Source organism: Heterodontus francisci, chromosome 15, assembly GCF_036365525.1.
Source record: "Heterodontus francisci isolate sHetFra1 chromosome 15, sHetFra1.hap1, whole genome shotgun sequence".
Lineage (NCBI taxonomy): Eukaryota > Metazoa > Chordata > Chondrichthyes > Heterodontiformes > Heterodontidae > Heterodontus > Heterodontus francisci.
The window spans coordinates 53,429,415-53,455,490 of NC_090385.1; positions in this window are offsets into that span (position 1 = coordinate 53,429,415).

Below are 26,076 nucleotides of genomic sequence, written 5' to 3' on the forward strand. Positions count from 1 at the left end.
ATTGCAAAGCCATTTTTCGGTCTGCATATTTTAGTCACATACTAATCTAAAAGATCATTACAGATCATTGCTTCAGTTTGTGTGTATAGTGATCTTGATGGCAAATATAAAAATAAATGGAAAAAACAAAAAGAACAAAACAGCACCATACTTACTGTCCCTTTATTCCTTTTTCTTTTTTCCTTTGGTACTTTGCTTTCAAATCAATTGTAAATACAGAATATGTGACATTTTCCACATAAGCAAGATTTTTCAACATTACAAATGCTGTTCCCAGTTGATTTACTTTGTCAGGTGACAGAAGAGCTCATGTTTGGATCATCTGCTATGATGCAGTGAGCCAAGTTAGACCCCGTCACACATTTAAACCTCCTGACCCATGGTCTGATTTTCCTTATGTGTGTTTGTGCATTAACTAAATGCAATTCTACGCTGTTTAGTCTTACAATTACCCAGTGTGGTGACGGAAATAGACACCACCCTTTTGCCTCCTCCTTTTTGTCTGCACTAGCAAATTTACTCACTAGATTCATGGGAAATCATTGGGTTCTGAATTCTATCGATAGCAAATGTAGGATTTGATGTGATCTATTATTTACCATAGAGTTTACCATAGAGATGTCCACCAAAGCTACTAAGTATCATCATCTCATTCCATGACAATATGAAAGGCACAATTCAGCACAGCGGTGCCTCATCAGACCCCTTTCCAATCCTGAGTGGCGTGAAACAGGGCTGTGTTCTCACACCTACACTGTTTGGGATCTTCTTCTCCTTGCTGCTCTCACATGCATTCAAGTCTTCAGAAGAAGGAATTTTCCTCCACTCAAGATCAGGTGGCAGGTTGTTCAACCTTGCCCGTCTAAAAGCAAAGACCAAAGTATGAAATGTCCTGATCAGGGAACTCCTCTTTGCTGACGATGCTGCATTAACATCTCACACTGAAGAGTGTCTGCAGAGTCTCATCGACAGGTTTGCGGCTGCCTGCAATGAATTTGGCCTAACCATCAGCCTCAAGAAAACGAACATCATGGGACAGGACGTCAGAAATGCCCCATCTATCAATATTGGCGACCACACTCTGGAAGTGGTTCAAGAGTTCACCTACCTAGGCTCAACTATCACCAGTAACCTGTCTCTCGATGCAGAATTAAACAAGCGCATGGGAAAGGCTTCCTCTGCTATGTCCAGACTGGCCAAGAGAGTGTGGGAAAATTGCGCACTGACACAGAACACAAAGGTCTAAGTGTATCAAGCCTGTGTCCTCAGTACCTTGCTCTACGGCAGCGAGGCCTGGACAACGTACGTCAGCCAAGAGCGACGTCTCAATTCATTCCATCTTCGCTGCCTCCGGAGAATCCTTGGCATCAGGTGGCAGGACCGTATCTCCAACACAGAAGTCCTCGAGGCGGCCAACATCCCCAGCATATACTCCCTACTGAGCCAGCGGCGCTTGAGATGGCTTGGCCATGTGAGCCTCATGGAAGATGGCAGGATCCCCAAGGACACATTGTACAGCGAGCTCGTCACTGGTACCAGACCCACCGGCCGTCCATAGCTCTGCTTTAAAGGCGTCTGCAAACGCGACATGAAGTCCTGTGACATTGATCACAAGTCGTGGGAGTCAGTTGCCAGCGATCGCCAGAGCTGGCGGGCAACTATAAAGGCGGGGCTAAAGCGTGGCGAGTCGAAGAGACTGAGCAGTTGGCAGGAAAAAAGACAGAAGCGCAAGGGGAGAGCCAACTGTGTAACAGTTCTGACAACAAATTTTATCTGCAGCACCTGTGGAAGAGTCTGTCACTCTAGAATTGGCCTTTATAGCCACTCCAGGCGCTGCTCCACAAACCACTGACCACCTCCAGGCGCTTACCCATTGTCTCTCGAGACAAGGAGGCCAAAGAACATTTGTGCATAGCTATTTACACTGTTCCAATTATGTGGATAAATAGTTGATGCAGGGGGAAACAGAGAGCTACTGGAAAAAAGCAGAGCAATGAGATTAGATTTGAATTGTTCCAGCAATGAGCTGGCACAGGCATAATGAGCTGAATGGACTTCCTCCTGATTTAATTTTTTACATTTCTATGGTTCTAATTAACTAACTATAAACCTCAGTGTTGTACAATTGGGTTTGAGACAGTCTTACTTAATGTTCTACATGTGGTTTTTAACTAGAATTTTAGGCTGCTGGATTCGATAAGGCCCGAACACTGGCATGGGGATTGTGATGCACGAGTAACCCGCACCCGCTGCTTCTGATGCAGGCAGCACACAAAGTTCACTGCTTGCTCATTTAAATAATTGTAGCTGCAGCCAGTGGCTGCATGCCTGAACAGAGGATGCAAAATTGTGAGAGGCTAGCACTACTTAAAGGTGGCATGCACTTCTTAAAGGGGAATGTACATTCTGGCTGGAGTAGGTGTTGGAATTGGTTGCAGAAGAGAGTGTGAGCAATAAGAGCACTGAATTATGACATAACATGGCAGAAAAGTAGTTCAGAATTTTTGGAGGCTGCACTGGAGTCCTTTGTTGAGGAAGGATGCCATCTATCCTCAGGGGGCCAGAAGGCCCTGAAGCCAAAATCTCAGACGGCAGTGAGAGTAGATGATTATGGCCGTCAGTGCCAGGAGTGTAGCCCCCAGGATCTGGATGTGGTGCCGTAAGAAGTTCAGTGACTTCACATGAGTGATCAAAGTCAGTAAATGCATCTTCAAATGCCATATCCCACTAACTGAGCCACTAGCCTCATGTACTGTTCCATACACCACACCCCAACACCCACCTACCAACAATCTCTATGAATGCCAACTTATAACAAACGTTCATCTGCCTCACCTCGTGCTCACACTTCTGGCTCTGCTACAAGTCTCGCACCCACATCTCACAACTTGCACACAATGCCAGCTATTCAACTATGACAACCGCAGCACCCAATCACATTACACCACACTCACTAACACATTTCCCTCTCTCTTGCAGGACAAGGTGGTACATAACCAGAGGCAGCAGGAGCTAATCAGCGGAGGACAGGGAAGGCTGCATATTCTGAGCCCCATGGAGGAGATGAAGCTCACTAACATTTCAGAGGCCATGACTGTGGCAGTGACCAGTGGCGGGGTTGAAACCATTGAAGATGATGGTATCTTGAATTCTAATCCTCCTTCTCACATCCCACTTCTTCCTCATCCCACACTCTCTTTTGATTTACAAGCTACAGATGGTTTAAGCATGCACCTCTTGCTTTCCCCCTTCGCCCAATTTAAATATGTAAAATATGTAAATTAATTGAAATAAATGAATAAATTACCTTTATGATCCCGCCATCTCTCCTGGTGCGAAATTCATGCTGGTGGCTGGCACTCTCGAGCCTTTGGATCCCCGTCTAGGGATCCAAGGTGGAACACTGGTGGGAATTGGGGAGCAGGTACATTTCTCTGTGCAGGAGTGGGGTGAGTGGGGTCACAGTCATCTCACTGGTGTAGGGAATGGTGGAAAAGGGTAAAGTGTAAAGTTGATGCACTTTGTTGGGGGGGGGGGAAGGTCAGGTGCACAAGGTAAGTGTTTTGGGTGGGAGGAGAGGGCAGGTAATTAATTGGAACAGTGTGAAATACCTATTTGGGGGGGGGGGGGGGCGGTGGGGGAAGGACAAGATCAATTTATTTAATTTTTTAAAATCAATCTCTCTTTCAAAATTTAAATTGAAATGTAGGGCTTGAAGCCCTTTAAAAATGGCATCAACGCCTGCGCAAAGGCAGCTCACGCCATTGCCAGGGACGGACCACTCGCCCCCTCCATATCATCGGAGTGGGTAGTCTGCCCCAGCTATTTAAATGATCTGCCGCGCTTAATATTGCGGCGGCTCCACAACGTGCAGCCCGTGCGGGCAGGCCGCCATTGTTTTCTCCTGCCGCAGATCTCAACAGCAGGACAATAAGTTTCAACCCAAGGTGTGGGACTGTTTGTGAATGGGGAATTGGGGTTGTCTTCACTGGTACTGGTACCACTGTCAGATGAGCTGCTCACGTACAGCCTGGCCAGAAAGGAGGTATGTTGGTTGCCTCCTCCCTTCCTCCTCCTCTTTCCCCTCCTCTTCAGCTGCTTTTCAAATACCTGGTGGCAAGGGCTGTGCCCTCATAATGAAAAGATTGTGTAGCATGCAGCAGACCACAATGAATCATGATACTTGCTCTGGAGAGTACTGCAAGACCAGGTGGTGGAAGCGTTGTTTAAGCACCCCAGTGGTCTGCTCATTGACATTTCATATAGCAGATGGCTCTGGTATATGCATACTACCCACGTGTGCGTGGGCTGCGCAACAGAGTCATGAGCCAGGTGGTTAGCGGATAGCCCTTGTCGCCCAGTAGCCCAGTTTTTGTGGTGGCTCAAATGCACATGGTACAGCAGACTGGCAAAGAATGAAGGCATCATGACTGCTGCCAGGATACCAGGCATTGACCTGCATGATGCAATGAGCATGGTCATACACCAGCAGAACAATGAGGGAGAGGAATTCCTTATGGTTGCAGTATATCTCTGAATTTACATGTGACACACGCAAAGCGACATGTGTGCAGTCGATGGCACGCTGCACCATGTGAAAGCCTGCAATCCTGGTGAAGCTGCATGCTCATTCCACCTGGTTTTTTTCTCTCAAGAGAGAAAGAAATGTATTCAACTCTCTTTGAATACACAGCCTCAGTGACCTCCCTTATGCAACGGTGGACGGTGAACTGGGAGATGTTGTGAATATTGTCTTCTCCAACCTGGAAGGAGCCCGATGCAGTGAAGTTCACAGACACTGGCAATGCCATCCTTGCTCTGCTCTGAGGATGCAGTTCAGGATGCAACAGGTGGCAGATTTCAGTGAGGACCTCCTCAGTGAAGTGCAGACATTTGACACACTTCGTTGCTGAGGTTGGGATAGAATTGCTCCCTGAAGACCTTGGGTGGATAAGGCTTTCAGCTGAGAGCCCTTTTCCACATCCTCCTCCTCCCTCTTTGAGCAGCTTGTCCTCTTCTGTGTCCCCTCTGCTTGTTTTCCCTGGCATGCTGCAGGCTAAGGGGGATACAAACTACAGTACCCATGTCTGGGAGCAAGTGGTCTGAGCAGAATCTTGAAGTCAGAACCAAGTCCTTCTGCAGGGGTCACACCACTCCCTGTCGACTTCAGGAACTTTAAATGACAGTACAAACATTTGTACTACAAAAGCAAAATAGTGTGGATACTGGAAATCTTAAATTAAAGCAGAAAATGCTGGAAACACTCAGCAGGTCTGGCAACATCTTTGGAAAGTGAAACAGAGTTAATATTTCAGGTCCATGGCATAAGAACATAAGAAATAAGAGCAGAAGTAGATCATGTGGCCTGTCGAGTCTGCATCGCAATTCAATATGATCATGGCTGATTTTTGGCTTCAACTCCACTTTCCCACCTACTCCTCATATGCCTTGGTTCCCTGTTTATCTCAGTCTTAAATATATTCAACAATGGAGAATCCACAAGCCTCTGGGGTAGAGAATTCCAAAGATTCACAACCTTTTGAGAGAAATTTCTCCTCATCTCAGTCCTAAATGATCAGCCCCTTATCTTGAGATTATGCCCCCACGTTCTAGACTCCCCAACGAGGGGAAACAACCTTTCAGCATCTACCCTGTCAAGCCCCTTTATAATCTTGTATGTTTCAATGAGATCACCTCTCATTCTTCTAACCTCCAAAGAGTATATTTACTCAGCCTCTCATCATAGGACAACTTTCTCATCCTAGGGTCCAATCAGTGAATCTTTGCTGCACTGTCTCCAATGCGAGTATATCCATCCTTAAATATGAAGACACACCAGGTGTGGTCTCATCAAAGCCCTGTACAATTGTAGAAAGACCTCTTTATTCTTGTACTCCACTCCCCTTGCAATAAAGGCCAACATGCCATTTGCCTTCCTAATTGCTTGCTATGTCTGCATGCTAACTTTCTGTGTTCTGTGTTCCTGTTTTCTCTCTCCCTCCTTTCTTGAATAACAGTGTTACATTTGCTAACATCCATCTGCCGGGACTTCTAGAATGTAGGGAATTTTGGAAAATAACCAGTGCATCCACTATATCTGCAGCTATCTTTTAGAACCCTAGATGTAGGCCATCAGGTCCTGGGGATTTGTCAGATTTTAGTCCCTTAAATTTCTCCAGTACTTTTTCTCTGCTGATATCAAATACCTTAATTTCCTCACTGTTATTAGCCCTTAGGTTACCCTCTATTTCTGGTATGTAACTTATGTCTTCGACTGTGAAGACAGACAAAAAATATTTGTTCAATGTCTCTGCCATTTCCTCATTTCCCAGGATAATTTCTCCTGTCTCTACCTCTAAGGGACCAACATTTACTTTAGCTTCTCTCCTCCTTTTTATATACTTGTAAAAGCTCTTACAATCTGTTTTTATATTCCTGGCTAGTTTACTGTCATTCTATTTTTTCCCTTTTTATCAACTTTTTGGTGGGCCTTTGCTGGTTTCTAAAATACTCCCAATCCTCAGGCTTATTACTGTTCTTTGCAACATTATAAGCCTCTACTCTTAATCTAATGCAATCCTTATCTTCCTTAGTAAGCCACAAATGGATTGTTTTTGCTGAGTTTTTCTTTTTTTTAATGGAATATACTTTTGTTGAACATTTTTAGTTCTTTAAATGTTTCCCACTGTACATTTACTGCCATACCTTTTAATCTATTTACCCAATCAACCTTAGCCAGCTCCCCCTCATACCTATGTATTTGGCTTTGTTTAAGTTTAAGATTCGGGTTTGGGACTGGACTACGTCACTCTCAAACTTAACATGGAATTCGATTGCATTGTGATCACTTTTTTCCCAGTGGATCTTTTACTGTGAGATTACTAATTAATCCTGCCTCATTACACTATACTAGATCTAAAACAGCTTTACCCCTAGTTGGTTCCACAACGTATTGTTCCAGGAAACTGTCACAAAAGTATTCTACAAGCTCATCTTCCAGACCACCTTTACAAGTTTGATTGGTCCAGTCTATACGAAGATTAAAGTCCCCCACAGTTATTCCATTGTATTTCTTACAAGCTCCAATAATTTCTTGCTTAATTCTCTGTCCAATGGTATAACTACTATTAGTAGGGGGCCTATAAACTACTCCCACCAGTGTTTTCTGGCTTTTGCTATTCCTAATCTCCACCCATACTAATTCTACTTCCTGCTCTTCTGAGCCAAGATCCTTTCTCACTACTGTCCTTACGTCATCCTTTACTATCAGGGTGACTCCTCCTCCTTTTCCATTCTGTCTGTCTTTTCAAAATGTTGTATACTCTGGAATTTTTTTTCCCCAAACTTGGTCACCTTGTAACTATGGCCGGAATTTGATGTTGGGCGGGGGCCCTGCCCATTGGCCAATAAGTTGGGGGTGAGCCCGCCTCGGCTGGGCCTGGGAGCCATGCTAGGATTTTATGTGCCCCAGGCCCTTAATTGGCCTTGGGCGGGACTTCCGCCCTCTGAGGCAGTAAGTCCCGTCTCCAAGAGCTGCCAGCCAATCAGCGGGCCAGCAGTTCTCAGTCCCAGCAGCGCCACTGGGTGCCCGATCAGGAGGGCAACCCCCAGCCTGCAAGGAGGCCACCAGGTTTTACTCGGCAGCATCCTGGGGAACCTCAGCCTCATGTCGGCCGCTGGTAATGGCCAGTTAGGGGCCTTGATTGGCCTAGGGTGGGTGGGTCGTTTCCCGCCGCTGCCCCACATAATATTGCGGGGGGTGGGAAGATGTCAGCGACGGCACCACCAACCCCCTTCCCCCACCCCCACCGCCTCCCAAACATTTTCATGACCCCTGCCCGCCACCAGCCTGCTCTTGCGGGGGTATGTAAAATTCCGGCCCATGTCTCTGTAATTGTGTTTAGATCTAAACCATTTATCTCTATTTGCGCCACTTGTTCATCTATCTTATTGCGGACGCTTCACAGATTCTTTGCATGGCCCCTATTCACTGATGCACTATTACCATTAAACTCTCTGTCCCTTCCTGTCCCACTCTGCTTGTCTTTACCCACATTGCTACAGTGTTCTATTGTCCTGACTTTTTTCTTTGGATTTCTAAATCTACCTTCACTCAAACCCTCCCCGCCCCCTGTTAATTTAAAGCCTTGCCCATGCCCTCGTTATATAATTCGCCAGGACACCGATCCCAGCCCAGTTTAAGTGGAGCTCATCCCAACGGAACATTTCCCTCTTTCCCAAGTACAGGTGCCAGTGCCCCGTGAATTGAAACCCCTTCTTCCCATACCACTCTTTGAGCCATACATTTAATTCTTTAATCTGCTTGAACCTATACCACTTGGTGCATGGCTCTGATAACAATTCAGAGACCAGAGACCTTTCATCAGAACTCTAACCTGAGTCACAGATCTGAAACATTAACTCTGTTTCTCTATTCACAGAAGCGGCCAGACCTGCTGAGTGTTTCCAACGCTTCTACTAACTCAGCAACGATTAGTAGAAACCAATCAGCAACTAACCTGAAAGCAGTTGATGATCCTTTTAATAGAGCTGGTAGGGGGTGCTTCCTGCTACTGAACACATGTTCAGCTGTGAAAGGTTAAGAGAGGATATTAGCTGGAGCTTTGAGATTGAAGATGCCAATGCGAGAATCAAATCAGCATTTACACACTGACTGACATCATAATCTGCCCACTCTATGTGCTTACGACACATGCTCACTATGCCCACCCTAACGCCCTTACAAAAATGGTGTTTGGCATGGCCAGCACCACAAGTGTACATGCACACTGCAGTTGCCATTTTGGATCCAAAACCGCACCCATTATGCCAAAGGTATGGGCGCTCTGCAACCAAATTTTGCGGCCATAATTTGTTAATTTTTTTTTAGTGTGTATAAAATTCAGTAGCTGCAGGAAAACAGACGAGAGAATTGCGAAAACAAACCTAGCACATGGTAACTAAATACAGTTGAGTCTGCCTAATGTTATGCTCCATTGGACAGGATGCAATTATAACATTACATGTACTACAACAATAGGGGAACTTTCCTTATAAACAGTTGCAAACACATCCAGACCATTCTGAAGTCATTTATAATTTCACGAATGAGAATTTTTTGAAAAAAATTTAATGTTTTGCTTTAATTGCACTGATATTAAACAAAATCAGTAACTTGGGACTATTTTATCTTTGTAATTGAATCATGAGTGATTGCCTCTTCATTTTTTGCCAGACTAGCAAACATTTTTGAGTCCAACACGTGCCTAGATGAGCATTGCAAATACTATCAAATGTCAGGGAGTATCTTGAGACAGGCTGCTGGACTGAAAGGATCAGGAGCAATGCCATCAACAAAATCCTTGCTCTCATCCAATTTCACTCATTGGACTGGATTTTATCCTGCCCTTTGATACAGTGATGGAGACGGGAGTGGGGTGGGGTGGTGGGTGGGGGGGGTGCAAACAAAATGGCATGGGGTGGTGTCAGGTGGCGTGCCCGTCACCTCCTGATGCCACGAAATTTAGTCTGTGGCAGAGAAAACCGAGGACGGCCTTTCCATCCAGAGGCCAGTTGAGGCCCTGAAGCAGCCAATTAATGGTCACCTAAGAGTAGATTTCTGCCTCTGCTCCCATTTCACTAACATCAGAGGAGCCCTCCATCATGTGCAGACACTGCCAGGTGTGACCGGGTGGCCTCCGAGTGGGCTTGGTGAGGGGCGCCTCCTCTTGGGGCAATCCGTGGCCCACAGAGGACCCCTCTAGCAGTGATGGCCACCTCCATGGCAAGGTCCCTGAAGCCCTCAGCAACCTCTCACTGCTCCCCTCTTGCTGGGGCCTGCCTGACTGGCCTCGGCGACCCCGACCCCACTTACCTGCGTTCTGCTGTCTCCTCCATCTTTGCCACTATGGGCCTCCTGCAGTATGGGTAGTGGCCACACTCCAGTGGTTGTGCTGGTAATGCTGAGCTGCTGACCCTCCAACTGGCTGGCTGCTCTGGAGGCGGGAGCTTGTCCCTTAAAAGGTTTTCTCTCTTCACGCAGGCAGTTAATTGGCTGCTGTGTAATTCCACCAGGGGTCCGACAGAGGGCCGAGGCGGGGTCGCCCCTTCCCTGCCTTCTGGCCTGCTGCTAGGATCCCCGTCACCGGGATAAAATTCTGGACATTAATTCCGACTCAGGTTGGCTCAAGGTTTCAATGGATGCTGAGGAACCTCGGTCCTGGTTGCTGAGGGCTCTCCCGAGAAGTCGAGAGCTCAGAGTCATCTTCCTCTTTTTTCAGGCTCATGTTCTTTATTAACCATACCAGTGAAGCAAAAGTAGTTTGCAATGTTGCTCTGAGTCACAACGTCTGGTAAAGAAATTCAATGACATTCAGCAAACTGATCCAGATTTCAGTCTTGACTTCGTAAATGGCCAATCTTTTTCTAGCCAGTCTCTATCGATCGTGATCCTCAGAAAGCTTGATAACTCCAGTGTCCATCAGCTGAAGCTTAGCAGTGATAGTTCTTTGGAAAATGGACAAGCTCCACATTCATTAGACCAGAAATGTCTATATGTGCTGGGCAGTTATTGATAATGATTAACACTCTACTATGTGCAGCTCATAATTTTCAGTCCATAGATCAAATATAATGCCTCAAAAATTGTAGAAACTATCCAAGGTTACTGATTAAAATAGTAAATGATGTCTCCGGGGAAGTGTTGAATGTTGTCAAAACATCAGAAATGGAAAGCTGCTCAGATTTGTCCATATTGTTGCCCATTAGAAGAGTTATGCTTTCTTTGCTCCATTTGACACTTACCACAACTACCCACCCCCCAACCATCTGAGCCACCGGAAGAAGATCCCAGGAAAGTCCTGCTTCATTGAGATTGATCGCATCACAAGGCCGGCAATTTTGAAGCAATGTAGGAAGAGCTGATGAAAGCCATCGGCTTGTTATTTCAAGGGTCACTTCACTGACCTCTCCAACTTTGTATTACAAGTTATGGCATGAAGTTCTTCTCCATCCATTCCAAGTTAACTGCAGAGATTGCTAAAGCTGATTTCTTCTGCAATTTTTGTGGATTTTTCAAACAAAATGTGTCCTGATGTTTTGTGGAGATTTCTAATTGCATACTGCCTTAAACCTTTCAAGAGGTTGTGCTCCAGCGTCAAGCGCAAAACCATTTCATGTCACTTCTGAAATCTCCTCTTGTGAGCAGTTTTTAACAAAATTTCTTTGTTCTTTTGTAGATGTTGCTGATAGTTGCCTGACTGTCATCATATTCTTTTGTTAATTCAGTCTGTGACTTTGGCTGGCATTTTACGTGTGGTGGGAAGCCCAGCCCACCGGCCAAAAAGTCAGGGGAGAGCCCTCCTCCACTGGGCCTGGAGAGCCACACCGGGAAATTACACTCCCCAGGCCCTTAATTGGCCTAGGTGGGACTTCCACCTCCTTGAGGCAGGAAGTCCTGCCTAATGGAGCTGCCAGCCAATCAGCGGGCTGGCAGCTCTTAGTCCCAGCAGCGGTGGCCATTGCTGGGACTACAGCCAGTGATCACAAGGTGAAGGACGTTCCAGAACTCAGGTATGTTTCTGGGGCCTCGCCGGGGACAATCAGCCGGGCCCCGGTGAGGCAAAAGGTTTGTTCGGGTGGTGGGGGTGGGGTGGGGGGGGAGTATTGTGCAGTGGGGGCGGTGTTGTGCGGTGGGGGTTGTTGGGGCTTCGGGGGTGGCCCTCCATGGGGCACAGGGTGCCCAATCTGGAGGGCCCCACCCCCAGCCCGCAAGAAGGCTTATACCTGGCGGTGTTTTGGGGGGCTTCGCTGTCCGCCCGCCACGGGTATAATACCAGCGGCGGTGGGAGGAGGCTCTTAAGTGGCAGTTAATTGGCCACTTAAGGGCCTTGATTGGCCTGGGGTGGGTGGGCTGTTTCTTGCTATTGCCACCCACATAAAATTGCAGTGGGGGGGCGGGAAGGCATCGGGTGCGCACCCACCCCCCCGCCTCCCACTCAATCTTTCCCCCTTCCCCGCCACCAGCCCACTCGTTAGGAGGCCGTAAAATTCCGGCCTTTGAATTTTTGTCCAGAGCAGTGATAATTTTATGCTTGTGATTCAAATTCATATTTGTGCACTATGGACATTAAAACAATGAAACATAACAGCCTCTTTTAAATAACTGCATTCCACCCTTTAAGAAGGTGGAGCAAACCATTTGCTCAGGTCAATCTGTGGTCAGGTCAATCAGTGTTTATTAAAATTTGTAGGTGCCATGAAGACTTCAGAGCATTACACATCAAAAAAAGAAAAAAAAACTATCCACTGAGCAAGACAGCTAATCACAGAAAGAGAGAAAGAATGAGAGCCTACACAGAGAGAAAGAGAGTTACACACTGACCAAGAGAGAGCTATAAACTGATCAAGCTATATATGAACTGAAAGGCCCAGAGTTGCTGAGGTTCACTCACCATGGTCATTGAAATGTTATCAATGGAAGCTCAGCAGTCTCCCACCTCGCAAGCAATAGTATCTGGGGATACACTTTGTAAGAGCACTAGGATCACTAGGCTGATTCTTTATTATTCATTATAAATATTACATACAGATGGAATTCATGTCGGCGGCCTCCTACAGCTCCTTTAAATACTACTGGTTCTGACGCAGGAGGAACCGTAATAACCGAGCAAAGCATGACCGGCGCATGTTTCGCTCAGTTTCTGACCAATTTTGGAGAAAGGTCCTTAAACAAGCATTTGCAAGGTCCCGAACCTTTGGTTAAGGCAGAAGCCAGTGACACCTGAATATTTCCTGTGCCAATATGGTGTCAGATGTATTTCAAGTATCCTTGGGGCATGGGACATAGTCCTACAAAATTGGACCTTTTTGCCCCCATTTTGCGCCCAAGAATCAGGTGAAGCAAGGTGCCGTTTCACCAGGGTTCTGATGAAAGGTCATCGACCTGAAATGTTAACTCCTTTTTACACTCCACAGATGGCTGCCAGACCCGCTGTGTATTTCAAGCATATCTGTCTTTATTTCAGATTTCCAGCATCTGCAGTATTTTGTTCTTATCCAGTTTTGCCTGTTTACTTCAGTTACTAGTTTTATATCTTTCCTTAATTGGTCCTATGGATATCAGGTGAATAATTGCATCAAGTTAAGCTGGAGTATGAGCTCTGTATTTGCCTTCCCCTGTATATTGTGATTGTATTAAAAGAAACCAATACCGAGCTAATATTTAGACAGAGATACTTTAATTTTGTCATGGGTATCAAGGGTAATAGTAAAGTTTTTTTATCAATATATTAAGAGAATACAATTGTATGGGAGGAGACAGGTCTTTTAGGAACAGACTTAGGTGTCATAGTAGAGGGCAAGAAGATGGGAGAACTGCAAAATGAAATCTTCAGTTTTGTCTTAACAGTGGCAAAGGAGAATATGATATGAGATGCAGGAAGATTAGAGATAAATGAAGTGGTTGAACTCACATGAATTAATATAAATAGAAAATGTGTAACGAATAAACTAATGGGACTGAAATTGGACAAATATCCTCCTTTCCCGTACTGAATTGGACAATTATCTGAAGAGAAAAAATTTGCAGGGCTACAGGGAAAAGGCAGGGGAGTGGGACTAGGTGACTTGCTCTTGCAGAGAGCTGGCACAGACACGATGAGCTGAATGGCCTCCTTCTGTGCTGTAACCATTCTATGATTCTATGAAGATGTTGAATTCCTCACACAAGTGGGAGCCTTGACTGTGCGTGTCAGTAGGCTATATGACTCTGGAAGACTTCTGAGCCAAGTTCAATCCTGCTCTCCTCCAATGTTCATACTCACATTTCCGGCAGGGGCACTGTCAATACTCCAGAGTGATTTTTGGTTGGGATCATTGTAAGGTTTTTTTCCCCCCTTCTGTCTCCCTTTTGCCCCAGGGAAAATTAGTTGCTTCAGCATAGAAAACATCTATCCTGAGACGTTCTAGTCTATATGGCTGGGAGTTTACAGTGGGGTGAGTGGGGTGATGGGGTCTTTACCTCTGAATCTTCAAGACTTCAGTGACTTGGTTGTCATGATTGAAACAAGAAAATGTCTGAGACAGTTCCAGTTAACAAGGACCAACGTATCAATTTTTGTTAATGATATCACCTTTCAAAGTCAGGGTCTGATGATGTCATGCAGACCCCTACATTGTTTTAACCTCTGGCTGCACACAGGGCTGGTGGTGCCTGGGAAAGGAAAAAGGGACCGCTTTGTGGGTGCCTGGCAGCAACCTATTGCCATGCATTTCCGTGCGCCTGCCCATTGGCCTCCACGACATTTCTGCTGAATGTGGGCAGGAGTTGGGCCTAGACTATGAGGCTCAAGAGTTAAAATATCCCAGGCCTCATATTGGTGAGCTGGAATAGGCCTGCTGCTTGCCCTGCCACCTACTTGCTTAACACTTGGTTAAAGTTAAAATAATTGTAGCACCAAAAGTTTCACTGAGTTTCACAACTTTTAAAATGATCAACAATCTCTCAGCCTACCCAGAATTCTTTAATTGTAATAGATTTGTCGACCTGCTTCGACTACACTGAGAAAGTCAGGCTAATTTATTATTCTAAAGTAGCTCTTGTTTCATATTCGATCTGTGCAGTGCCTTCCTTCAATCCCACAGGATGGCCTGTAATCAAATTCACTTCCTGACATGTTAGAGAAAATGAACATTTCTCAAAAAGTTAAATTAACAGAAACCAGCTATGCAAACATGTACGCCAGTCATGGTACTTAGAAGGTATTGGGTTGGTCAGATCAAATTCATTTTTGAACATATCCAGTCAGACCTTTAGATCAGGAAAATGTTGAATAATTTATTAGAACATTAAGGTTTCTTCAAACTTCGCATCATCGTGGACACTTGGTTTGACAGAGAGCCTTATATTATTTCCATCTAAAATAATATTTTAACATCTTTATTAATAAAAGATTAAAAACATTTTATTGTGGAAAGTGTTTGCTGTTGCAAGCATGTCATCACAAATAAGTCTCAAGATCAGAGATAGAATGAATTAAGAAGATTGAAATTGATGGAATAAAAGGCTGTGTTATCTGTATCACTATTCTAATGCAACATGTTTGCTGTTGAGTTTAGCACAAAAGAGGCATACAAATCCTTCAGAGGGGCAGACCTTTGTCCCATCTCTCTAAGCTGACTCAGCTAGTAACTCAACTTTTTTCTAACTTGGATTTGAAGTGATGAGAGAGCAAAGTTATTTTCACCAAAAACTTTGTTTATCTAAATCATTAAGAAGAAATTGAAACTGTTATTGGCCAAATGTCCTCTGAAAATGTCATTTATTTTACATCCATGTTGTCCCATTTTAACATTAATGCTGTCTTATCTGCCTGCTTATGACCCCTGGATCTATGCTATCCTAAATCAGGTAGGTTGGAGTCTCAAGGCCTGAACTAATCCCCCTCACTTGCCAGAAGGGGGCATATGTTGGGGGGGTGGGGAGCGGGTGTAGAGGGAGGTGGTTTAATTAATGGCAGCATGCCACACCTTGTCCATACCAGCACCCATTTTAGAATATGCATTTTGTGCAGTATTGGAGGCCCTCGTCCCGAACAAGTGAGAGCCACATTGAGATGCAAAAGTCAGGGTCTGATGATGTCATGCAGATCCCTACATTATTTTAACCTCTGGCCGCACACAGGGCTGGTGATGCCTTGGCAAGTAAAAGGGGACCACTTTGTGGGTGCCTGGCAGCAACCTGTTGCCATGCATTTCTGTGCACCTGCCCATTGGCCTCCACAACATTTCTGCTGAGTGTGGGAGGGAGTTGGGCCTAGACTATGAGGCCCAGGAGTTAAAATGTCCCGGGCCTCATATGGTGAGCTGGAATAGGCTGCTGCTTGCCCTGCCACCCACTTGCTTAACTCTCGGCTAAAGTTAAAACCGTCGCTCCAGAGTTGACAGTGACCCGAAGGGAGTGAAATTCTTATAGTCAATAAAGCCAGAAATGTCCATTTGCACAAACTAACAAAGGTTAGCAACAAGAAGAACTTCATCCCCTCAAATCTCTGGTGGAGGCTGATATTGGCTGGAATTTAGCATGACCTGGTGGGGTCACGCAACTGGAACTGGAAGTGGGTGGTGAAAGCCCTCTCTCTCTAGCCTCTGTTCCTGCAGCAATTGCATACTGGCCGGCCAATTAGGTCCTGGCTAGCAGAGGTGACCTGGAAGAAGGTGCTGGCAGCCTGTTTAAAGGGCTGCCAGCACTCAGAGAGATACAGCACTGAAACAGGCCCTTTGGCCCACCGAATCTGTGCCAACCAACAACCACCCATTTATACTATTCCTACATAAACCCCATATTCCCTACCACATCCACACCATTCTCTTACCACCTACCCACAGTAGGGGCAATTTACAATGGCCAATTTACCTATCAACCTGCAAGTCTTTGGCTGTGGGAGGAAACCGGAGCACCCAGCGGAAACCCACGCAGTCACAGGGAGAACTTGCAAACTCCGCACAGGCAGTACCGAGAACTGAACCTGGGTCGCTGGAGCTGTGAGGCTGCGGTGCTAACCACTGCTCCATTGTGCCACCCCCAATATGATTCTGAGACTTTGCATGTCATCACTGATTAGTTTTCTGTATAATTATTAAAGACTTCTTAGCTCCAATCAGCACTTCAAACTACATTACAGCCTACTCGTTCCACTAAGAGGTTGTTTCCGCTGGCTGGGCAATCTAAAACATGGGGGCACATTCTCAGGATAAGGGAATGATCGTTTAGGACTGAGATGAGGAGAAATTTCTTCACTCGACGGGTTGTGAATCTTTGGAATTCTCTACCCCAGAGGGTAGTGGATGCTCCATTGTTGAATATATTTAAGGCTGGGAAAGACCGATTTTTGGTCTCTCAGGGAATCAAGGGATATAGGGAGTGGGCTGGAAAGTGGAGTTGAAGCCCAGGATCAGCCACGATCATATTGAATAGTGGAGCAGCCTCAGTGGGCCATATGGTCTACATCTGCTCCTATTTCTTACATTCTTACGCCTTCAGTGGAATATCAGCCTTCAGCCTGGGACCACCCTCCAGCCTACTCAGATCACCCCTTCATCTACCAGTGACCACATGGACACCCCACTGGACCCACAGCATCCCACCGGAAGACCTTGGAGTCTGCGTAACGTGTTTGTGGCCATGGCCGAGGCAACAACATAGGTGGCCTCACGGTTCAGCGATGACTCCCTGCATGTCCTCCTCTGGGCTGCTGGGGCAAGGCAGGAGATCCTGTTCCTTCAAGATCGAAGGAGGAGACCTCCCCAGCGAACCAGGCAGGCCTGGATGGAGGTAGCAGAGGAGGTAAGTGCCATGGCGGTCGTACAGAGAACCTAGATCCCGTGCCACTAGCAGGTCAATGACTTTCTCCGCTCTGTCAGGGTGAGTGACAAACTTCACTCTCCCTTGGGCCAAAAGCAAATAGGTGGGTGTGTGGGTGTGGGCGTTGAGGCTTTGGAGCCCATCAGGTGGAGTGATTGGTTGCAGCTCTGTCAGGGATCGTGTGCCTGGTGCAGTTGACCAGCACAAGGGTGCAGCCGAGTACCAGGCTAACACTTGCATGATACTGGCGCCAGAGGCTGCAGTAAGCACATGGAGTGGGTGGTCTCGGAAGTCCAGAATGCCAGAGAAAGGGCACGGACCGATGGCAGCATCTCCCCAATGGCCATCTTGACGCCAATGGAGGAAGAGGCACTGCCTGGTGACCAGGGAGGCTGATTCATTGCAGATGGTGAGGCTGGAGCACCTACTGAGGAGGGTGATTTTCTCAGGTGACAGGCATAGGGGGGAGCAACAAGCGAGCGTGAGGGATGGTCACGCATTCCAATTTACTGACACGTGGCCGAGCTGCAGCCACGCTGTGTGTTTCCATCTGGAGTGTAGCATGGCCTGATCTTTTTATTTTCTCCCGCAGTGGATCCCAACAATGGCCAGGCGACATATCTGGGGGACATCCGTCCACCTCTGATGAGGAGGAGGGGACCTGAGGGGGGGCAGCATCACATACCTTTCCTGCGCCCTCCACCAGCTCAGTGGGCCAACGCACGGGTAGAGATTTGGGGTCACAACCTGGAACCAGCACCGCACAACTACTGGACCAGCTGTTGGAGGCTGTGACAGCTGAGGCCTCTGACACTTGGAAGACTGTGGAAGACCAGTCCCACAGTGAGCCCCAGGCTGATGAGCCTCTGAAGTTGTCCGTAAGGTGGCAGATGTTGGAAGTGCAGCGTGAAGTGTGTGAGGATCTGGCAGAAATTCCAGATAGTAAGCGCATCCTGGAGGAATTCATCCAGGCCATGAGTGTTGCCTTTTCCCTCTCATCTGCATGTGTGGTCTCCTCCATCGAGAGATTGGCGACTCACCTGGAGAGCCATATCCAGCATGCCATTCAGTGGATGCCAGAGATACGTGCAGACCTGCATGCCATCACCTTGTTGCTGAGCGTGAGGGATCAGTGGCAAATCGAGAGGGGGATGAGGCACCTGGAGTCTCCACCAGGTTCTCATCCTTCTCAGGCCAGCAGGGAGGTACAAGTTGTCTCATGATGGTGGAGAAGCAACAGCAGTCTGCATCTGGGGGCTCGTCTTAGGGTGCCCCTGGTGAGGACAGTGACTCCTCAGCCCCTCTGCCAGTGACACCAGCGCCTCAAGTTGCTGGGCTGACAGAGGAGGCTCATGCGACTGTTCAGGAGCTCCTCAGTATGCCAGGGCACTCCCGGCCCCAGGCAGCTAGAGGACAGCCGCCTCACGGGGCAGCTTGGTCAGCAGCCTGCCTCCACCGCAGCTGGTGGTGAAGAGGGAGCACCAGGTAGGAGCATCTCTAGAAGCTTTATTAGCAGTTAAACGAGCACATACAATACAGAGCAAACAATATACAGAACATTTGTCCAGGGTGTTACAGTGCAGAGTGACTATGGCTTCTAGTCACATGACTACATCTTGGTACTTAGCTCATTAGCATACTGAGTTCTTAAAGATCATACAACATCCCCTTTCTTTCCAAAGATAAGTCTCGTATGCTACAAGTAAAAATACATAAAATTGGAAAATATCAAAATTAGTTATACAGGGATAGAGATTATAGAATTTACAAGTATTAAGATAGGGATTGTGAAATTTACGAGTGCAGAAGCTTAAGAGTCTACAAGGGCGCACAGTGGCGCAGTGGTTAGCACCGCAGCCTCACAGCTCCAGGGGCCCGGGTTCGATTCCGGGTACTGCCTGTGTGGAGTTTGCAAGTTCTCCCTGTGTCTGCGTGGGTTTTCTCCGGGTGCTCCGGTTTCCTCCCACAAGCCAAAAGACTTGCAGGTTGATAGGTAAATTGGCCATTATAAATTGTCACTAGTATAGGTAGGTGGTAGGGAAATGTGGGGATGTTTGTTGGGAATATAGGATTAGTATAAAATGGGTGGTCGATGTTCGGCACAGACTCGGTGGGCCGAAGGGCCTGTTTCAGTGCTGTATCTCTAATCTAATCTAATCTAAAAATCTAATCATATCGGTGGCTTGACAACTCTTCCAGATCTTGTTATGGTATAACCTTCTGGGGGTGTAGATTTCACCTTTGGCTGTTCTTGGCTTGCAGATGTGTTGTCAATGTGTTGCTTGTTGTCCTGTTGTTCCGTCACACCGTCATCGTTGGAGTGTGTTCTTTCACTGTGCGCAATTGGAGTATTGCACACTTCTCTTAATTGGCTTCGGTTCTTCCTCAACACTGCTCCGTTAGATGTTGTAAACTCATAAAACCTAGGCTCATTGCATACTTTGAATACCTCTACAGGTAGCCATGTTCTCATTGTGGGGTGTATGACCTTGACTTTTTGTCCTACATGTAATTGAGGTTGTTCTGCCCCTGCATGTCGGTCATGCACCATTTTCATTCTTGCTGGTTTTTTGAGCAGTGTATCCTGTACCTCGGAGAATTTGGACAGATGATAGCTTGGCAGAATTGTTCTCACTTGTCTGCCAAACATCATCTCTGCTGGTGATGGTAAGGTCATATCCATAGATGTAGCTCTGAGGTGTAACATATCAACACAAAAATCTTGTTTCGTTGTCCTACACATCGAACAAGGTTTAAGAACAATACTGGGCCCCAACAAAAAGCAAGATCTACCTACAAGGACTCTACAGCGAGCTCAAAGAACAGTAACCAAAACTATATTCAGATATTGCCTTAAATCTTTCCACTTTATTTCTTCTTCTCTTTTCGATCTCTATCTGCATGTGTGTTTATCACATATGCATGCTGGTGTGGGCGTGTTGTGTATCCATAGGCGTCCACTGAATTAGAGTTTAAGTTTAATAAATTTCAACGTTTCTTCTTGAAACCTAAGAAAACCTTTATGGCTGGTTTCTTTGCCTTACAATTGGAAAGCGGTAAACAAGGATACACCAAGGGGGAGCTAAAAACACAGTGTATAAGACCAGGTGAAGGTTGAGAGGGAACCCTAAACCCCTTTCTCCCCTGGTCGTAACAGTATCAAAGTAACCACTTTGGTACCCAGTTTGTAGCAGACATCGAAATCATGCTCCTGTACTTTCTCTAAAAGTCGCTGTAGCCAAGGTGGAGTGCTTCTCAATGGTTTGTGCCAGAACCTCTCCAGTGGTCTGTGATCAGTTTCCACAGTGAACTGCTCACCGAACTGGTAGGTGTGGAAACTTGTGATCCCAAACACCAGAGCAAGTGTTTCATGCTCTATATTTGTCTAATTAGATTGTGCTGAGGATAAACTTTTGGACCAAATGCAATTGGTTTGCCATCCTGCAGGATGCATGCTCCTAGCACTTTCTGTGAGGCATTGACTTCCAGGATTGTCTTCTTCCTTGTATCATAGTACTGCAGGGTACAGGTTTCTGCTGACAATGCTTGTTTGAGAGACTCAAACATATGCTGACGGTTCTCCTGCCATACGTATGGTACATCTTTCTTTAAGAGCTCTCTCGGTGATGATGTTTTGTTGGAAAAATTTTGAATGTATGGTGCCCAGAAGTTGAAAAATCCAAGGCATCTCTGTAGATCTTCTTTGTATTGTGGAGTAGGCATAAGCCTTACACTTTCAACTTTGCCTGGGTCAGGGCAGATTCTGCAACCCGAACAGATGGATCAAAAGGAATTGATCTAACTTACATTCACCTGGCACTTCTTGCTGTTAAAAGCAAGCCCTTTGTGACGAGCAACTGCCATCAGTGAGTGAGGATTTCGATCATGTTCTTCTTTGGTTTTTCCCATTACTGCAATGTCATCGGCAATACAAATACATCCAGGCACGTTTTCTATAATTCTGTCCATATGCTGCTGAAACAGATCTTGACTGATAGATAAGCCTAAGGGTATTCTCTGGAAGCCATATCTTCCAAATTCTAAAGGTGGTGTCTTCCTGAGATTCCTTAGCTAGGTTTACCGACCAATATCCATGTTTAGCATCCAACGTGGAGAAGGACTTGGGGTTCAATTCCTCTAGTGTTTTAATCTTGTGGGAGCATCTCCTTAGGGAGAGGTTTAGGCGCCTCTGATCTAGACATACCCTGATTGCTCCATCCTTCTTCAGCATGCACATAATTGAATTACACCAGTCTGTTTGATGATGCACACAATGGATGATGCCATTGCGTTCCATGTCATCCAGCTTGTTCTTCAGCTTTTCTTGTATGTGCGCGTTGCACTATCTGGGAGGGTCGATTGACGGAATTGCATCTTCTCTGAGGTGCAGTACACCATCACCTTAGAAATCTCCTATGGTGTTGAACCTGTCCAGGTACATTGTTGTAAGTCCTGCACTGACTTAATGCAAGCACCCTTGGTCTCTTCTGTTGTAATTGGTACCTTGGTGATCTCGTGGATAGGCATGATATTTAAGTCCTTACACACTAGTACTCCTGCCACTACTGGTCCTTTGTGTCCAGCAGGTAAAATATTTGTGGTTTCCATACTGATTTGCCATAGCTGCATTGCATTGTTAGTGTGCCACTGCAAGGGATGGGTGACCTGTTGTATGCAGTTAACTTTGCAGTTGTATCATTAATATCCTTCAGGATTCGGACTCGTAGGATATTTGCACCAGCCCTCATGTCAATCTTAGTTGTGAGTGTGTATTTGCTAACTTCTTTGGGCACATGATGTAAATAGTAGCGAAAGCTTCCAGTTGTTTGACTTCATCAACACAATGCGTCAGGTTCACAATGTGAAATGCCTGCTCATCTTCTGGCTGAGAATCTCTCCACTCTGAGTCTGGTCTCAGGTCTATCTCACTGTGTACTTCATGTATCGTTTTGTGCTTACGCAGGTCTCTGGCACTCTTTGCTGCTGTTGCCATGCTGCTGTGCCTGTCTTCTGTTTGTTTGTGTCCTATTGTGACTTCTGGCTGTGCCTTTGGAGCCAGATTTCTTGCAGGCGGGCCCAGTGTCCTTTTGCAACACACACCTTGCACAGATGTTGAAATGCAGGACAACTTCGCAGTGAGTGGGACAAACCACACTTACCACACAGCTTGCTTGCTTTTAGTGACCTGGTTACTGTGCTGATACTGTTGGCTGCATCTAGTGCTTGCTGATGCTGTTGTCTTTATTTTATTTATTTATTGATACAGCACCGGAACAGGCCCTTCGGCCCACCGAGTCTGTGCCGACCATCAACCACCCATTTATACTAATCCTACACTAATCCCATATTCCTACAACATCCCCACCTGTCCCTATATTCCCCTACCACCTACCTCTACTAGGGGCAATTTATAATGGCCAATTTACCGATCAACTGCAAGTCTTTGGTGGTGGGAGGAAACCGGAGCACCCGGCGAAAACCCAAGCAGACACAGGGAGAACTTGCAAACTCCACACAGGCAGTACCCAGAATTGAACCCGGGTCGCTGGAGCTGTGAGGCTGCGGTGCTAACCACTGTGCCGTCTTTCTGCTGTTCTTTTGCTTTCTGCTCTATAGTTAACTTTTTTCAGCTATATGTGTGCCTTCAGCACTGTACTTATTATAACTTTTCTATTTGTGGCTTAAAACTTGTTTTATTATCTCTGCGATGTTCCCCCTTTAAGAAACTCTTTTTTTCATCGACCTCTTGCTTTCTGCCTACCTCCCCTCCCTCACGCCAACCCTGCCCTTCTCATTTCTTGCTTTCAGGTATCCAAGTACAGCCTCCGATCCAACTGCCAAACACCCAGGAGGAAGAGAAAGAGCAACCCCACATCAGTGCTGAGGAAATACTGTCACTTGATCTGACATTCGCAGCCACCAGCTCAGATAATGGCACTGTATAAACTTTAGAGGATAGTATAAAGTTGGGATCAGCATGTGGTGAGTCACTGGGCATGAGTGGGCTGCAGCCAAATCGGGGGGAAAAGAATAGTTCATGTGCCGGAGGGCAAGCTCGTACGCGCGTTCTGCTACAGGGGACTCAGAGGAGGACTTTGATGGTGTGGAACACAGCAGAATACTGATGCGCCAACACACCAAGATGTTTGGTGTATTGGCAGGCCTGCCAGATAGCCTCTTGTCACTGTCAATGAGCATGGAGGAGTCCAGCGCCAAGGTGGCAAAGGGCATCACACAAAGCTTGGAGCCATTCCTTTCCAGTGTTTAAGTGGTGGCCAACTCCATGACAGCACCAAAAGACCCAACTGTGATGGGGCAACTGGTGGCCGCTACTTCTCAACTTCCACTGCAGCACAGGCAGAAGCCACCCAACATCTCAGTGCTGCAGTGGAGTCTGAGGTCATGAGATCCATGCTTGCTGCCATGCAGGCTCATATTGCTGCAATTATGCCTGTGAAGCTCAGTGCTCAAAGGGGCTTTCAGGCTCTCACAACTGTCCAACAGTCTGTCTTCCAACAGCTTACTGGGATTGCTGAGGTGCCGCCCCAAGGGGAGTGGCAGTGGCTCTGTGGAGCATGAATCTGCTGTCCTCTCTCAGTCATTCATGCTGACACCACTGCCACTCTGCCAGAACCCTTGCTGTTGCCTGTCAACCTGCTAGCCCAGACTGTTGCTGCTCATTCCGAGGTGGTGCAGTTGAAGCCGGGCCTTCTAGGCCCAGAGCTGCTAGAGTTGTCCTGCGAGGCCATCTGCCATCTTCCACAAGCCCTGTTGCAGCCATTGGGGTAGTACTGTGTAGGAGTACTAGAACAGGTAAAGGCACCTGCAAGACAAGCACTAAGGGAATGCAAAAGGGTGAATAGTTCATTTCTGTTTGTATAATTGGATGTGTTGTTGGACGAAGTTGTTAATGAGAAGATTTTTATGGGTGGCCTTTTTTTGTTAGATGGTGGACAAAGGGATGCTGTGATGGGGTGTCTCAGATGGATGTGACAGTGGGGAATGGTGGATCCATGGTGATCAGGGGAAGTAGTTTCGCTGAAAACGGAATCTGATAAAGTGCTCTCTAACAGCCCCTCCAGTTAGAAGAGCTCCTCCCCATCTCCTCTTCCTCCTACTGTTCCTGCTCCCTGTCCCGAGGTGACCTCTGGATTCCTGGACGCAGTGACTGTGCCCTCATAGTAGCAATGTTATGGCGTACACAGCAGACCACCATGAACTTTGAACCCCACTCCGTACTGTACTGTAAGGCTGTGCCCGGAGCAGTCAAGGCTGCTAAATCATTGGCTCATCAGGCTGTGTAGAGGGGATAGCTCTTGTCCCCGAGCAGTTAGCATCTGATTCCACTAGGAGACCTGAAGACAGTGGGTAGGGCCAACTGGTGCAGGATGAATGCATCGTGGCTGCTGCCAGGATAGCGGGCATTCACCAACACTGCAGCCTCACAGCTCCAGTGACCTGGGTTCAGTTCTGGGTACTGCCTGTGTGGAGTTTGCAAGTTCTCCCTGTGACGGCGTGGGTTTCCGTCGGGTGCTCCGGTTTCCTCCCACAGCCAAAGACTTGCGGGTTGATAAGTAAATTGGCCATTGTAAATTGCCCCTAGTGTAGGTAGGTGGTAGGAGAATGGTGTGGATGTGGTAGGGAATATGGGATTAATGTAGGATTAGTATAAATGGGTGGTTGTTGGTCGGCACAGACTTGGTGGGCCGAAGGGCCTGTTTCAGTGCTGTATCTCTAAATAAATAAATAAACATGATATTCTTGGCATAGTCGCACAACAACTGGATGTTTATGGAATGAAACACCTTGCAGTCCCTGTACCTCTCCCCTTTATCATGCATGGCCTGCAGAGCTACACTGGTACAGTTGATGTCTTCCTGCACCATGAGGAATCCTGCTATTCTGGTGAAGCCACATGCCCTTTCATCCTGCTTGTCCCTCCTGAGCAAGAAGACGATGCACTCTCCTCATCTGGAGTAGATGGCCTCTGTGATTTTCCGGACGTTCTAAGGAACGGCCTACTGGGAAATTTTGGAGATGTCTCCTGCTCTCGCCTGGAAGGACTCAGACACATAAAAATTTAAGAAGATGGTGACCTTCACGGCCACTGGCAAGGCTGTCTCCTCCCTAGTGTGAGGCTGCAGGTCATGTTGCAGGAGTTCAGAGACCATTTCCTTGCTGAATCAGTCACCTCAGCCACTGCTCCTGGGTCAGGTGTAGGTAGAAGTGCTCCCTTGTGTAGAGCCCACGTCCTCCCCCCTCTTTGCAAAGTGTCCCCTCTCTGCAGCCTCTGCTCCATGTCTTGGTAATGTAACAGAACTCCGATACCTCAGGCAGCAGTTCCTGTGTCCTCCTTGAATTTATGCACCACCTCTCATAAAACACTGCCAAAGACCCAGCACAGTACTTCACAAACTCAGCCTAAACAGAAGTAAGTCAAAAGTACTTCACCTGCAAGTTTAAGTAATGCTCTTTAAGTAATGCTAGTGCTGGTCCTTCCGCATGTTCTTTGGTGAGTGACAAGCAAATATATCGAATATACCTGCACGGTCCAAGTTTGCAAACAGAGTGCCAAATCAGCTGGTAGGGCTGAGTGTCGTCATGACAGCACCAGTTCAGAGGCTTCAACGCATTCAGGCTGTCCCTGGGAGCCCTTCTCAGCATGGGGCACCACATGGGCCATGCTGGAAGTAGCTAGAGTCCAGTGGAGCTAT